The sequence below is a fragment of the Schistocerca serialis genome, chromosome 7 (assembly GCF_023864345.2).
Source record: "Schistocerca serialis cubense isolate TAMUIC-IGC-003099 chromosome 7, iqSchSeri2.2, whole genome shotgun sequence".
NCBI lineage: Eukaryota > Metazoa > Arthropoda > Insecta > Orthoptera > Acrididae > Schistocerca > Schistocerca serialis.
Genome location: NC_064644.1, coordinates 257,784,860 through 257,799,070, shown reverse-complemented (window position 1 = coordinate 257,799,070; position 14,211 = coordinate 257,784,860). Strand labels below are relative to the sequence as shown.

The following is a 14,211-nucleotide window of genomic DNA, read 5'->3' as shown; positions in this document are numbered from 1 at the left end:
TAAAAATGTTATAATTCTGAAATCAGAAATTTACTAATCGTCACTGAACACTTACTCTGGATTTTAACTTTGTTCTCAAAGCTGAGGTTTGTGTTTAGTCTTTAAATACAATTAATTTCCCATGTAGAGAATTATGGTTCTAGATGTCATGTCAAACAAAACTACCCTGCTTCCAGTGATGTCAATTCTGGTAGCTGTTGTAGTCACACACATCACATTTCCTGACTCTTTTGAACAACAAGTTTACCCAAAAATGACTTTTTTTGGGAGATTTTTAATAAGGTAAATCAATTAAAGATTCTTCATAATTGTGAGACAATGAAATTTTGGTGATGAAACCAATAAGCTTTTGAAAAATATTAAGGGACAAATTCTTCTGATAGGGGTGAAGGAATCACTTACATGCAGTATGTTGAACTGTCAAATCAGACTAACAATTCTTCTGCCTACAGATCCAAGCAAGACAGTGTTCACAGCTTGACATTCTTGTTTCAACCTAAATAAAACCTTAAGCCACGTCAAGTAAAATTCTCAAGCTTTTGATGGCCATCTCCACCATCATCATCAGGTGTAAAACTACTGACTGCCAGGGCTGGCACAGTTTTCTGTTTATATAGCCATGGTTGTGGGCTCTCGCACCAATCAGAGAGGCCAAAATGATGCATGCATGGAAGGTGATTGGGCAGCTCATAGCAATCCTGGCCTGCTGTGGGTCTGACTGACATCAGGTGGCACAATGGGCCAGCGCCACTTTTGAAACTGATGCTTTTGTCTCCCTACAAGGATGACACAGTTTTTATTGCTTCCTTTTGACATCCAAAGCCTGTCCCCATGCCCTACTGAGTGTGTATCCCTGGTCTCTGTTAAGGTTGTTGCTGTTCATTCTAATCTCAGCCACATCTTTTGTAACCAAATCCCAGTATGTTGATACATGAGCCAACACTCTCATGTTTTCAGACAGTATTTTGTGTCCATTTTCCATGCAATGTTCAGCTTTGGCCAGCTTGTCAAATTCCTTTTGTTTAATATGTTGATTGTGCTCAGTGTAATGCTCTGCAACTGTGCAAATTGTCTCACTTATATAGATGCTGTTGCATTTGCAAGGAACATCATACACACCAGGCACACAAAGAGCTGTATCATCTTTAACAGGGTGCAGCATATATTGCGTCTTGGGGGCAGTATATCTTGTATCTTGAGGGTGGACAGGGACACTGGTCTCAGTCCTTGTCTCTGTAGCATATGTTCTAACTTGCTGCTCATTGGCCCAAAGTATGGCAGGAAAGCAGCTGGCTTGGCCTCTTCAGCTGATTCACAAGGCATTCTTCTTTGGTGACACCTGAAAACCTTTGCAATGTCTCTCTTGCTATAACTATTCTCTCTGAACACATATCTCAAGTGCTGCAATTCAGACTGTAGGTGATAATCATCAGAAAAAGCTTTTGCTCTGTGTATCAGGAGCTGCTATTAGTTGCCCAATCACCTTGCTAGCATGTGTTGTTTCATTTCTCTCTGAAAAGTGGCAGAGGCCACAATCATGGCTACATAAGTGGGAAACCATGCCAACCCCAGCAGTCAGTGCTCCGAACAATGATGGCAGAGATGGCCATCAAAAGCTCAAGAATTTTATTTCAAACTGACATGGCTTGACTTGTGGAGTTAATGAGCAAAACACATTTTATCATCTGCAGCACCATCCAACTGCATGATTGCAGCGCAGTAATCCACATGGCTTTATAACTCACATCCCAGTGAGTCAGTGACAGTTCATCAGTGGGGTTCATTGTGAGTTCAGCAAAGTTCATCATAAGTGAAGTGAAGTGTTAAGGATTACTCAACAACTGGCACTTTATCATTAACAGTCATGAGCCTGTCTGCACCCTTTCTTGGTTAGAGAATACTAGCTATGCAGGCCACAGCCCACATATTAACAGTTGTAAGAGAGCTGCCACAGAGCCAAAATATGCCACTCAGAAGCAAATTATCCATGAGGATAGGGACCACCATAGCCTGGGCAGTGACTTGGTAATTGACATTGATGGTTGTTCACTTATGGCAGTGGCTGTTTGTTTATGGAACTTGGTTCTCAACCTGGGCACATTCATTTGGTATTTTACCTGAACTGGATATACATCTGTGAGAGTGTTCCAATAAAGGAATGTTTATGTACTTGTTCCAATTATTTGTGTGTAGTGATGTTGCAGAATGAATAAACTGATTGTTGCAACAAAGAAGGTATGTTTCCCAGTGTACTGAAAAGGAGCATTATCAAATCAATACATAAAAATGGGTCAAAGGAGGAAGCATCAAACTGCAAGCCAGTGTCACTGATTCCTACACTTAGTACGAGTTTGGAGTAAGTAATGTGGGCAAAACTTAGAGCCTCTTTCACAAAAAAACAATCTCCTTGCAGAAACCCAGCATGGATTTCGAAAAACAGCAGCACCATAACAGCTGCCAGTGAAGTCTAGCACAAAGTTTATAGCTATCTAGATGAACAAAAGAATACTGTGGGTACATTTTCAGATCTCACAAAGACTTTTGATTTGATCAACTCTGCACTTCTCTTGAAGAAACACACATCTCTTGAACTCCTGTCTATGTACCTAAAAGGCTGTAACAATACCCACATACAAATTATTAAAACAGGGTTAGAAAAATCAAGATTCAGTCTGTGACTGAAACAGTAATGCACTGTATACCACAGGGGTCAATACTGTGACCATTTCTTTTTCTGGTGTATGTAAATGATACTGAACAACCTCCTGATTCCCATGCAATTACTTATGCTGATGACACTTCTCTGCTGTTTAATGGTGGTAAAAAGAGGATACAACACATTTTTCAACACGTGGGACATCAGAAGTGACCAAATACTTTAGTAACCAGAGCATAAATGTCAGTAGCACAAAATCAGTTACAAGAGTTCTAATTAGCCAACTCACACCACAACCATGTAGGAAGTATATGCAGAATGTCTAATACAAACAACGAAGATTGTAAATTCTTGGATGACAATCTTTGATGGGGAAACCATGTGAACTATAGTTGGAAGAAAATAAGCAGTGCATGGTACTTGCTCAACCAGCTGTTCAAAATTCATGTAATGAAATCCTGAAAACTGCATAATATGGGGCAATTTTTCCATTTATATGTTACAGGATATAGCTGTGGATGGAACAATTTTCCCATTTCTAAGTTGTGTGAGAGAGATGATGGAATATGCCACTGATGCACACTTAAACAGAATACTGGTGCTACAAAAGGGAGCTGTTAGGCTGAGTCAGGGTCTGGAATAAAGGTAGACTTGCCATGATGCTCGTAACTGAAATAAATATCTCACCTTATACTCATTATATATACATATACAAATCACATTTCTTGTCAGCTATCAGGACAACACACGTAAATTTTATGATGTACATCATTACAACACAAGAAAAAAGCTTAGCTATTATAGACGAAGAACAATTTAGAAGTGTGGTGATGCAGTTAGTTGAAGACTATCACTGAAATGTAAAGTGTAGAGTATATTTGTTTTCTGAACTCATGCTTTATTTGTGCTTTTTTCTGACAACAGTGCATTGAACATTCTGTTTGGTGAACATCTTCTTTGTGGTGTCACAAGTACTCCATTGGTGATTTAATAAATCACTGGTTTTAATACCATTCATGCTTTGTTATGGACTGATGTATCCACAAGTGATTACCCTGAAGGTGCGGATGACCCAAAACATATTAAACATGAGGATACTCAGCCAACTACTATGAATGCAGCCTCATCATGCATGTCACAGGAAGGGACTTTGGTTCTTTCCTTGGTAACAAATGATGAATTGGTGCCTCCAAGGAACAAGCCACAACAACTAGATCTATGGTCCAGGGTTTTGGAACTTTAATTTATTGTGTATGGTATTCCATGGTGACAACCTACAGTTCTTTCTGGTCATCAGTGCTTTAGACATTCAAACTCTTTTATTATTGTCTCGCACTGTTCATAACATTTCATCTGTGTGCAAATATATGCATCTTAAGGATAATGTGCTCTATTGAGTGCACAAAACCAACAGATCTTTGAACAGGACAAGTTTTAAACAGTGACATTACTGATGATAAATCACCTTCTGTACACTGGTGCCATCTTAGATCCCTTGTGAGTGAATGTGAAATTTGTGAGGCAATGTTAAAACAGATGGGGTGCAGTTAGTTGTCTTCCACTGTCAAAGGTGCTGTGGTTTCAAATAATGATGTAAACTTGGTCTCCTGGTTAATCATTGCTGAGCAATTGCATATTATTTTGTTACATGACAATGTGCGTGGGCCCCCACAAACTGTCAATAGCATTGTGAGTGTACTTACTGTGGATGCCATCATGAGATCAGCTTCCACTACCTAAACAACTTGGCTCACTCCAGCATGACTTGAGCACTCTCTAGTGGCAATTCTGGCAAAACATAGTGAGTCCCAGTAGCTCACAGCATGTGACGTCAACAAGCAGTTACCCAACTGGCATCATTTCCATTCCAAACAACAGGCTAGAAAAATGCAGTCCTACATGCAACTACCCAAACAGCAGCAGCAATCACCAGTTGTTCTAATGTGAAGTGCCTACAGTCCATCATTACAGCAAATGCAGGGTCTAACATTTCATGTGATCTGGATTGTCTCATGACAAACTCAAGAAGATGGATTCCTTCCTTGTATCAGAAATGTGACTCTTTCTGCCACATCAATGCAATTGTCAGCTGGAAACAGTTTTGGTACAAGTCATTTATATGACTAGGACACCTGTGATTCATGAAGATACTTAATTGACTTGGGATGAGATGTCAATGTTCAACCAGATCTTTGGTTCCCTTCTGGCTTTCTGCACCTACTGGTAACAGCATAAAAATCTCTATCTCTGGAGAACACATCAAGAAGGTGAACTTGGGTTTTAAGAAGCAATTGCAGTGGACCTTCCTGACTGCTGATGTCACTGAACATATTTTTGTGTCTTATTTCCTGCACCACTGTCACATTGTCACTTCCATATGAAAGGCTCAACTCTGTAAGAATGATGAGATTTTTTAGAGCCAAACAGGCTGTTCAAGCAGCCATCATGAACTGGATCACAGCTTTCATTTGGGTGTGGCAGTGACCAGGTGGAATTCTATGGGTTTGCCTGTCAGCAAGTGATTCACTGAAAGAGGAACTTCTTACCATAGTGAGCACTACTAATGAGTTGCCATGAAAAAGTACTGGTCTTCAAGGATGTAAAAGCAGACATAGGTAATAGAAAATGAAGTGTTACTTCTCCAATTGGCAAACACACCAGAGCCCTAAAGAAAGTTTGGACTAAACTGGTAACATTGAACAAAAACTTTCCTCCCTTGACTGATGTGAATCTTCTGCCTGACCTCCCCCGCCCCTCAACCCTTGGGGTGGTACATAACAGTACCTATCACATTAAAACTATGGTAGACAGTTTTGAAGCTCACACCTGAAATGTAAAGCAGCAGTGAAGAAAGAATCTGAGGATTTATTAAGCACAGGGATTATTCAATATTCCAACAGCCCATGGGTGTCGCTCCTCCCTTTGGAAGAGAAGAAAGATGGTTTCTGGCATCCTTGTGGGGACTGTCATGCTTTGAATGTGTGAACTACTTCCATCTGTTATCCTGTTCCACACTTCCAGGATTTTCCAGGTGCTCAGCTACTGAGTGTCATCAATTTTCAGAAAGTCTATCAACAGATTCCTGTGGCACCTGCACATATACTGAAAAGACAATTATCATGTCTTTCGAGTTCTTCACATACATCAGAATGGTGTCTGTCTAAAGAACATGGTTCAAACATGGCAGTATTTTGTCAAAGAGGTGCTTCATGGTCTGCCTCACTGTTTTGCTTATCTGCATGTTGTGTCAGTTTTCTCAAAATCTCAATCCAAACATGACAAGCAACTAAAAAATATTTTTTATTGACTTTCAAAGTACAGGTCACAGATCACCAAAGACAAATGTATTCTCATACAGAAAGAACTGACATTTTATGGCCATTTTGTTAACCCTTTGGCTTTAAGCTCCTAGAGAATAAAACTGACATGATTCAGTTTTTTCCCATTCCAGACACTTTCTGACAATTATTCCACTTTCTGGATGTGGTGAACTTCTATAGACACCATCTCTTCCACTCTGCAGCCTTACAGGTGCCTCTCGCTGCTACATTGTTGTGACCACCTTCAGGAAGACAACATCTCATCACTTGGACTCCAGAGACATTATTGGCATTCTTTCCCACTAACTGTTGAAGTAGCAAGCTAAATGGAGTGCTTACAACTGAGCACTGTTGACAATATATTAAACCATTAAACATTTCAAGCCAAATGTGGAGGCATGCCACTTGATATTTTATACTGTTCACAAGTCTCTTTCCTTTGCTTTAAAGACCAAAGGACTCATTCTCACCAAGTCCCTTCCACCATTTGGAACTTATCAGTTGGTTTACTACCAATATCTGTCATTTAAAAACTGCAGATAATTTGTATGACTATTTTCCCAGAATTAATGTGGTTTCTGCAACCATTGACTGCAAGTGAGTGGCAATACCACAAGACACTGATTTGGAATTAGAAGAGCTTATCAAAAATAAAAATACAGGATTGCAGCTACAGAACATGCCAATGGAAAACTTCCTAGTGTAATGTAATTCTTCTCAAAAAGAACCATAACCTCTCATTCCAGCATGTTTTTGGAACAAATCTCTGATTATGTTCATGTCTACACAGCATTTTTGTCAAGTGCATATTGACTTGGTCAGACTTATCACCCCTGTTCAAGATGCAACAAAGTACCATGGCCATAAATTTGAGTCCACCTTGTACCACAAACTGGCAAACTTCAGCAGTCTTACCCATCATCATACCTAAAGTTATTGTCCAGCCAGTCACAGAATGGCAGAACACTAGCACCAAACTTTAAAATCTGCCTTATGTGTCATGGTTCTTCTTGGTTCTCAGCTTTGTCTCTAGTGTTACTGAGTCTACATACTACACTCAAGCCCATATTGGTGCTTTGGTAGTGGAATTTGTGTACAGTGAAAGCATCAGATTTTCTTTAGAGTTTTTCAGCCAACAAGGTAATCATCCATCTATAGATCCTCCACTCTTATTAAATCAAATCAAATACTTCATTCCCAACATTTGTCTGTCAATAGCATCCTGCCACATGGATCCACTATTTTTCTTCTCAAAGATATAACTATGTGTTCTCACATTATGTATGGACTCTGTCAAAGCTTCTTAACAAATGCCTTACATGCGTTCATATCCAGCAGTGGAATGAAAGCAACACACAGTGACAATGTGGTTACTGGCAAATGCACCAAGGTTTCCATCAAACATATCAAACCAGCATGTCTGCTCCATGCAGGCAAGGCTGGGAGCTGAGCTTCCTAGCATCATCTAACACTTATGTCATACTGTGCAGTGGCCAATAAGCCTATACCATCCCCTGACCAGTCTCCGGACATGATGCCTATGTCAACTGATGCAGTTGCCAATGAGAGTACACCATAGCCAAATCAATCTCCATGGGACACTCAGCCAGTTTCTCATATTTTAAGTCCAAACTGCATGAGAGCTAGCAGGATCATATGGCACAAATATCCCTTCAACCCAGGAGCTCTACTGTAGGAGGGGGAGGCTGTGTGGTGACACAATTAGTCATAGACTATCACTGGGAAAATGATGTGCAGAGTACCTTTGTTTTCTAATCACTTGTTTTCTTTGGCCTTTTTCTCCACCAATGCCTTGTATGTTATGATTAGTGAGTATTTTCTCTGTAGTGTCACATGTATTCAATTCATGTTTAAATAAAGTGTCTGATTGCTTGTGTTTTATTGTGGTTCAACATACTATTGTGGTTTCACATACTCACAAAAGTAACAGACCACAGTCCATATATCAGTGACTCAATGCAGTACAACAAATTGTCAGAATCCATAAGAGTACATATTGGGGATCCATTTAAGGTATTCACTGAAAGAATTCTAAGCTTTAAGTATAATGTATTAACATTTGTAGATAAACCTGTTATGCATTAAATCTTTGTACTTAAAATTATATTTTCTATACCTTTCTAAAAATTATGATATTTAAAAAACTTATCATCTGATGACTACATGCAAAAAGAAATGTAAACAAAATAAGACACTGTCACTACCAAGCATATACTTAACTGAACTCCTATGCTGGACAGAGTTCAAATATGTTCCTGATACTCAGACTAACATGACACAAGAATAAGGAAAATGAGCATATTCCATGAGCTCAGACATAATACTATGAAATTCAAATCAACACCATCCTATTCAGGATCAAAAATCACTAATTTTCAAGATTTTCAAAAAATCTCTCAAAACACCTTTGATACAAAACTGTTTTTTATACTATTAATGATTTGACAAGCACTACAATGTACGACAAATTGCAGTGTAAAATGTGATGTAGCTTACTTTGTTTTGTCCAAAGACTGGTTTTGATGCAGTGTTCCATGCTACTGTCCCCTGTGCAAGCCTTTTCACATCAGAATAACTATTGCACAGATCCGGTCTTCTAGTCAGATTGTTTGACAAATCTCTTCTCTCCCAAGTTCTCTTCAGTACCTCATCATTAATTATGTGATCTACCCATGTAATCTTTAGCATTCTTCTGTAGCACCATTTTTAAGAAGCTACTACTCTGTTTTTGTCTAAACAGTTAATTGTCCATGTTTCACGTCTATACATGGCTACACCCTACACAAAAACTTCCAGAAAATAATTCCTAACACTTAAATGTATATTTGATGTTAACAATTTTTCTTCTTCAGAACCATTGCCGGCCTGCATTTTATATCCTCTGTACTTTGACTGTCATGTATTTTGCCCAGAAACTAGCAAAACTCATCTACTCCTTTCAGTGCCTTGTTTCCTAATCTAATTCCCTCATCATCACCTGATTTAATTTGACTACATTCCATTATCCTTGTTTTGTCTTTGTTCATGTTCATCTCATATTCTCCTTTCAAGACACTGTCCATTCCATTTAACTGCTCTTCAAAGTCCCTTGCTGTCTCTGACTGAATTACAATGTTATCAGAAAATATCAAAAGTTTTTATTTCTTCTCCTTGAACTTTAATTCCTACTCCAAATTTTTCTTTGATTTCCTTTACCACTTGTTCAGTGCACACACTGAATAAGATTGGGGATAGGCTACAACCTTGTCTTACATTCTTCTCAACCACTGCTTCCCTTTCATGCCTCTAGGCTCCTATGACTGCCATCTGGTTTCTGTACAAATTGTAAATAGCCTTTCGCTCCCTGTATTATTTTACCCTGCTACCTTGAGAATTTCAGAATATTTTCATCAATATTGTCAAAAGTTTTCTCTAAGCCCACAAATACTTTAAACTTAGGTTTGCCTTTCCTTAACCTATTTTCTGAAAGACGTTATATGGCCAGTATTGCCGAGCATGTTCCTACATTTCTCTGGAATCCAATCTGATCTTCCCCAAGGTTTTCCATTCTTCAGTAAAGAATTCATGTTAATAATTTGCAAGCATGACTTATGAAACTGGCAGTTTGGTAATATTCACACCTTTCAGCATCTACTTTCTTTAGAATTGGAGTTATTATATTCTTCTTGATGTCTAAGAGTATTTTTCCTGTCTCATACAACTTGCTCATGAGATGAAAGATTTTTGTCAGTACTGGCTCTCACAAGGCTATCAGTAGTCCTAACGGAATCTCGTCTCCTCCTGGAGTCTCGTTTCGACTTAGGTCTTTCAATTCTTTCAGTGCTCTGTCAAATTCTTCTTGCAGTATAATATCTCCCATCTTGTCTACATCTATGTGATGTTCTATTTTTATGATATTGCCTTCAAGTACACATCACTTGTGTATCGATCTATATTTTCCTTCCACCTTTCAACTTTTCGTTCTTTACCTAGTAATAATTACTAATGATTTTTCCATCAGACCTCTTCACATTCATAAAACTGCTTCTCTTTTCTCCAAAGGCCTCTTCCATTTTCCTGTAGCTGGTATCTATCTTTCCCCTAGTGATATATGCTTCTTAATCTTTACATTTGTCCTCTAGCCATTCCACTTAGCTATTTTGCACTTCCTGCAATTTCACTTCTTAGACATTAGTATTCCCTTCTGACCGTTACATTCACTGCAGTTTCAAGTTTTCTCCTTTTATCAATTAAATTCTGTATCTCCTGTGTTATCCAAGGGTTTCTAGCAGGTCTTATCTTTTTACCCATTTGATCATCTGCTTCCTTCACTATTTCGCTTCTCAAAGCTACACATTGATCTTCTATTGTATTTATTTCCCCTGTTCTTGTAAATCATTGCCTAATGCTCCCTCTGAAACTCTCAACAACCTTCGATTCATTCAAACTTTCCAGGTATTACCTCTAATTTTCTACATTTCTGCAATTTCTTCAGTTTTAATCTACAGTTTGTACCCAATAAATTGTGGTCAGGGCCAACATCAGCCCCTGAAAATTATCTTGAATATCTATGGTGCTAGTTGGCACACAAACTTATACTGTGGTGGGTGTCAGCTTTGTGTCTATCTTGGCTACTACAATGTGTTCACTATGCTGTTCACTGTAGCTTACCCACATTCCTATTTTCTTATTCATTATTTTTCCTACTCCTGCATTACCCTCATTTGATTTTATATTTACAGCCCTGTATTCGCCTGACCAGATGTCCTGTTCTTCCTGCCACTGAACTTCACTAATTCCCACCACATCTAACTTTAACCTATACATTTCCCTTTATAAATTTTCTAGCCTACCTGCTCAGTTAAGGGATCTAACATTCCACCCTCAGATCCCTAGAATGCCAGGTTTGTTTCTACTGATGACAATGTCCTTCTAAGTAGTCTCCATCCAGAGTTCTGAGTGGAGGATTATTTTAGCTCCAAAATATTTTACCCAAGAGAATGCCATCGCCATTGAACCATACAGTAGAGCTACATGCCGCTGGGAAAAATTATGGCTGTAGTTTCCCCATGCTTTCAGCCACTCACAGTACCAGCACAGCAAGGCTGTTTTCATTATTGGTACAAGGCCAGATCAGTCAATCTTCCAGACTGTTGCCCTTGCTACTACTGAAAAGGCTGCTGTCCCTCTTCAGGAACCACATGTTTGTCTGGTGTCTCAAAAGATACCCCTCTGCTGTGGTTGCACCTACAGTGCAGCTACCTATATTGCTGAGGCATTCAAGCCTCCTCCTCATAGGGAGGAGACGGGAGGGAGGATGTAACTTATGTAAACCACATGATCTTAAAAGCAACAACAGAAATTCTCAAAGTATACAGAAACATATATAGCTATAGGATAGATGATGTAAGCTAAATCGGAATTTAATATGGTATAGGCCTAGAATATTGATGTACACAATCATAATTTGCTAAATGCTAGTTATTAGACATATGTCTAGATTATTGATGTACATAATCATAATTTGATAAGTTCTAGTTATTAGACATATGTATACTTTTCCATCTGTGATACAAATTTGACTTGATTCACACAATGCACATTGTCTACAGATCCAATTACATTACTTTTATATCTAAAAACAAAGATGATGAGACTTTGTTTGGTAAGTCTCATCATCTTTGTTTTTAGATATATTTTTCCCATGTGGAATGTTTCCCTCTATTATATTCATTACATTACTTTCAGATATTCTGTGTCAAGGAAAGATGAAGATTATAATATAGACAATCTAGCTGCGGTAGAAAGAAGATTTACAGGAGAAAAGATTGCACTAATACACTATTTTATGACTTTTTTAGGTAACTGTTGGATGAAAGTAGCTTTTGTGATTGTTAGGATAACAATTTCAATCTACTTGATATTGTCATTCCTGCAGGAGTTTGTTCTCTTTGTTCAGCAGACCAGTGTGTTGAACAATGTATAACAGGATGCACAAGGAGAGACAATGTTCTAGACCAGTCTCCATAGTGACTGGGATTCTACTCTGTGAATCTGCTTACAAGTCTAGTTGTGAGAGATGATATATATATACACTCCTGGAAATTGAAATAAGAACACCGTGAATTCATTGTCCCAGGAAGGGGAAACTTTATTGACACATTCCTGGGGTCAGATACATCACATGATAACACTGACAGAACCACAGGCACATAGACACAGGCAACAGAGCATGCACAATGTCGGCACTAGTACAGTGTATATCCACCTTTCGCAGCAATGCAGGCTGCTATTCTCCCATGGAGACGATCGTAGAGATGCTGGATGTAGTCCTGTGGAACGGCTTGCCATGCCATTTCCACCTGGCGCCTCAGTTGGACCAGCGTTCGTGCTGGACGTGCAGACCGCGTGAGACGACGCTTCATCCAGTCCCAAACATGCTCAATGGGGGACAGATCCGGAGATCTTGCTGGCCAGGGTAGTTGACTTACACCTTCTAGAGCACGTTGGGTGGCACGGGATACATGCGGACGTGCATTGTCCTGTTGGAACAGCAAGTTCCCTTGCCGTTCTAGGAATAGTAGAACGATGGGTTCGATGACGGTTTGGATGTACCGTGCACTATTCAGTGTCACCTCGACGATCACCAGTGGTGTACGGCCAGTCTAGGAGATCGCTCCCCACACCATGATGCCGGGTGTTGGCCCTGTGTGCCTCGATCGTATGCAGTCCTGATTGTGGCGCTCACCTGCACGGCGCCAAACACGCATACGACCATCATTGGCACCAAGGCAGAAGCGACTCTCATCGCTGAAGACGACACGTCTCCATTCGTCCCTCCATTCACGCCTGTCGCGACACCACTGGAGGCGGGCTGCACGATGTTGGGGCGTGAGCGGAAGACGGCCTAACGGTGAGCGGGACCGTAGCCCAGCTTCGTGGAGACGGTTGCGAATGGTCCTCGCCGATACCCCAGGAGCAACAGTGTCCCTAATTTGCTGGGAAGTGGCGGTGCGGTCCCCTACGGCACTGCTTGGGATCCTACGGTCTTGGCGTGCATCCGTGCGTCGCTGCGGTCCTGTCCCAGGCGGACGGGCACGTGCACCTTCCGCCGACCACTGGCGACAACATCGATGTACTGTGGAGACCTCACGCCCCACGTGTTGAGCAATTCGGCGGTACGTCCACCCGGCCTCCCGCATGCCCACTATACGCCCTCGCTCAAAGTCCGTCAACTGCACATACGGTTCACGTCCACGCTGTCTCGGCATGCTACCAGTGTTAAAGACTGCGATGGAGCTCCGTATGCCACGGCAAACTGGCTGACACTGACGGCGGCGGTGCACAAATGCTGTGCAGCTAGCGCCATTCGACGGCCAACACCGCGGTTCCTGGTGTGTCCGCTGTGCCGTGCGTGTGATCATTGTTTGTACAGCCCTCTCGCAGTGTCCGGAGCAAGTATGGTGGGTCTGACACACCGCTGTCAATGTGTTCTTTTTTCCATTTCCAGGAGTGTATATATGTTTGGGCAGCAAGGAAGGCAGCAAAAGGAACTGGCCATGTAGTTTAGTCCAAATGCGCTCTTTAAGGGCAAAACACCAATAATAATATATATATATATATATATATATATATATATATATATATATATATATATATATATATAAGAAATTGAAAACATTTTTCTGGAAAATAGCTGGTGAGCTGCATGGAAATGCAGTTTGGTCTCTATCAATTTGATTTGCAGCCACCACTTCAGACTCTTGTGTACTGACCACCACTGCAGACTCTTGCATATGAACGTGGTTTTGTTCAGGATAATTGTGTGTCAACAAAAATAGATTGTATTATGTTGACACTAATGTGGCAGTTTTAGGTGGAATGTGCTTTGATCTCTGGTTGCATAAGATACCACTAGGTATCAGGACTGAACTCCCACAGCCTCTATATTGGCAACCTAAGTAATCAATTGTGCAGTACCCATTACCTTTTGCTTTATGTACTCCACTGTGCTTTTTGTGGGAGTTGCTTATTGTTTTGTTTTCTTATATGAAACATAAATAGGAAGGTGGGGGTCATTTCTGCACACTGCTCCTCTCCCTTGGTCAGTTTAACTTCACATTTGTTTATGCTTGCAGCTGACTGCCATATTATAGTACCCGCATTATAACTATAAGTAAACATCTATGAATAAGCTGATGCTTCTATAGTTGAGTTTGATAAAAATGGCTTATG

The 14,211-nt window shown here is 40.2% G+C and overlaps 1 protein-coding gene across 1 annotated transcript in view; it reads right to left on the bottom strand.

The window, feature by feature from the left end:
* Nucleotides 1-14,211, bottom strand: part of LOC126412496 (uncharacterized) — a 279,604-nt gene that overhangs the window by 48,829 nt on the left and 216,564 nt on the right. The window lies entirely within an intron of this gene.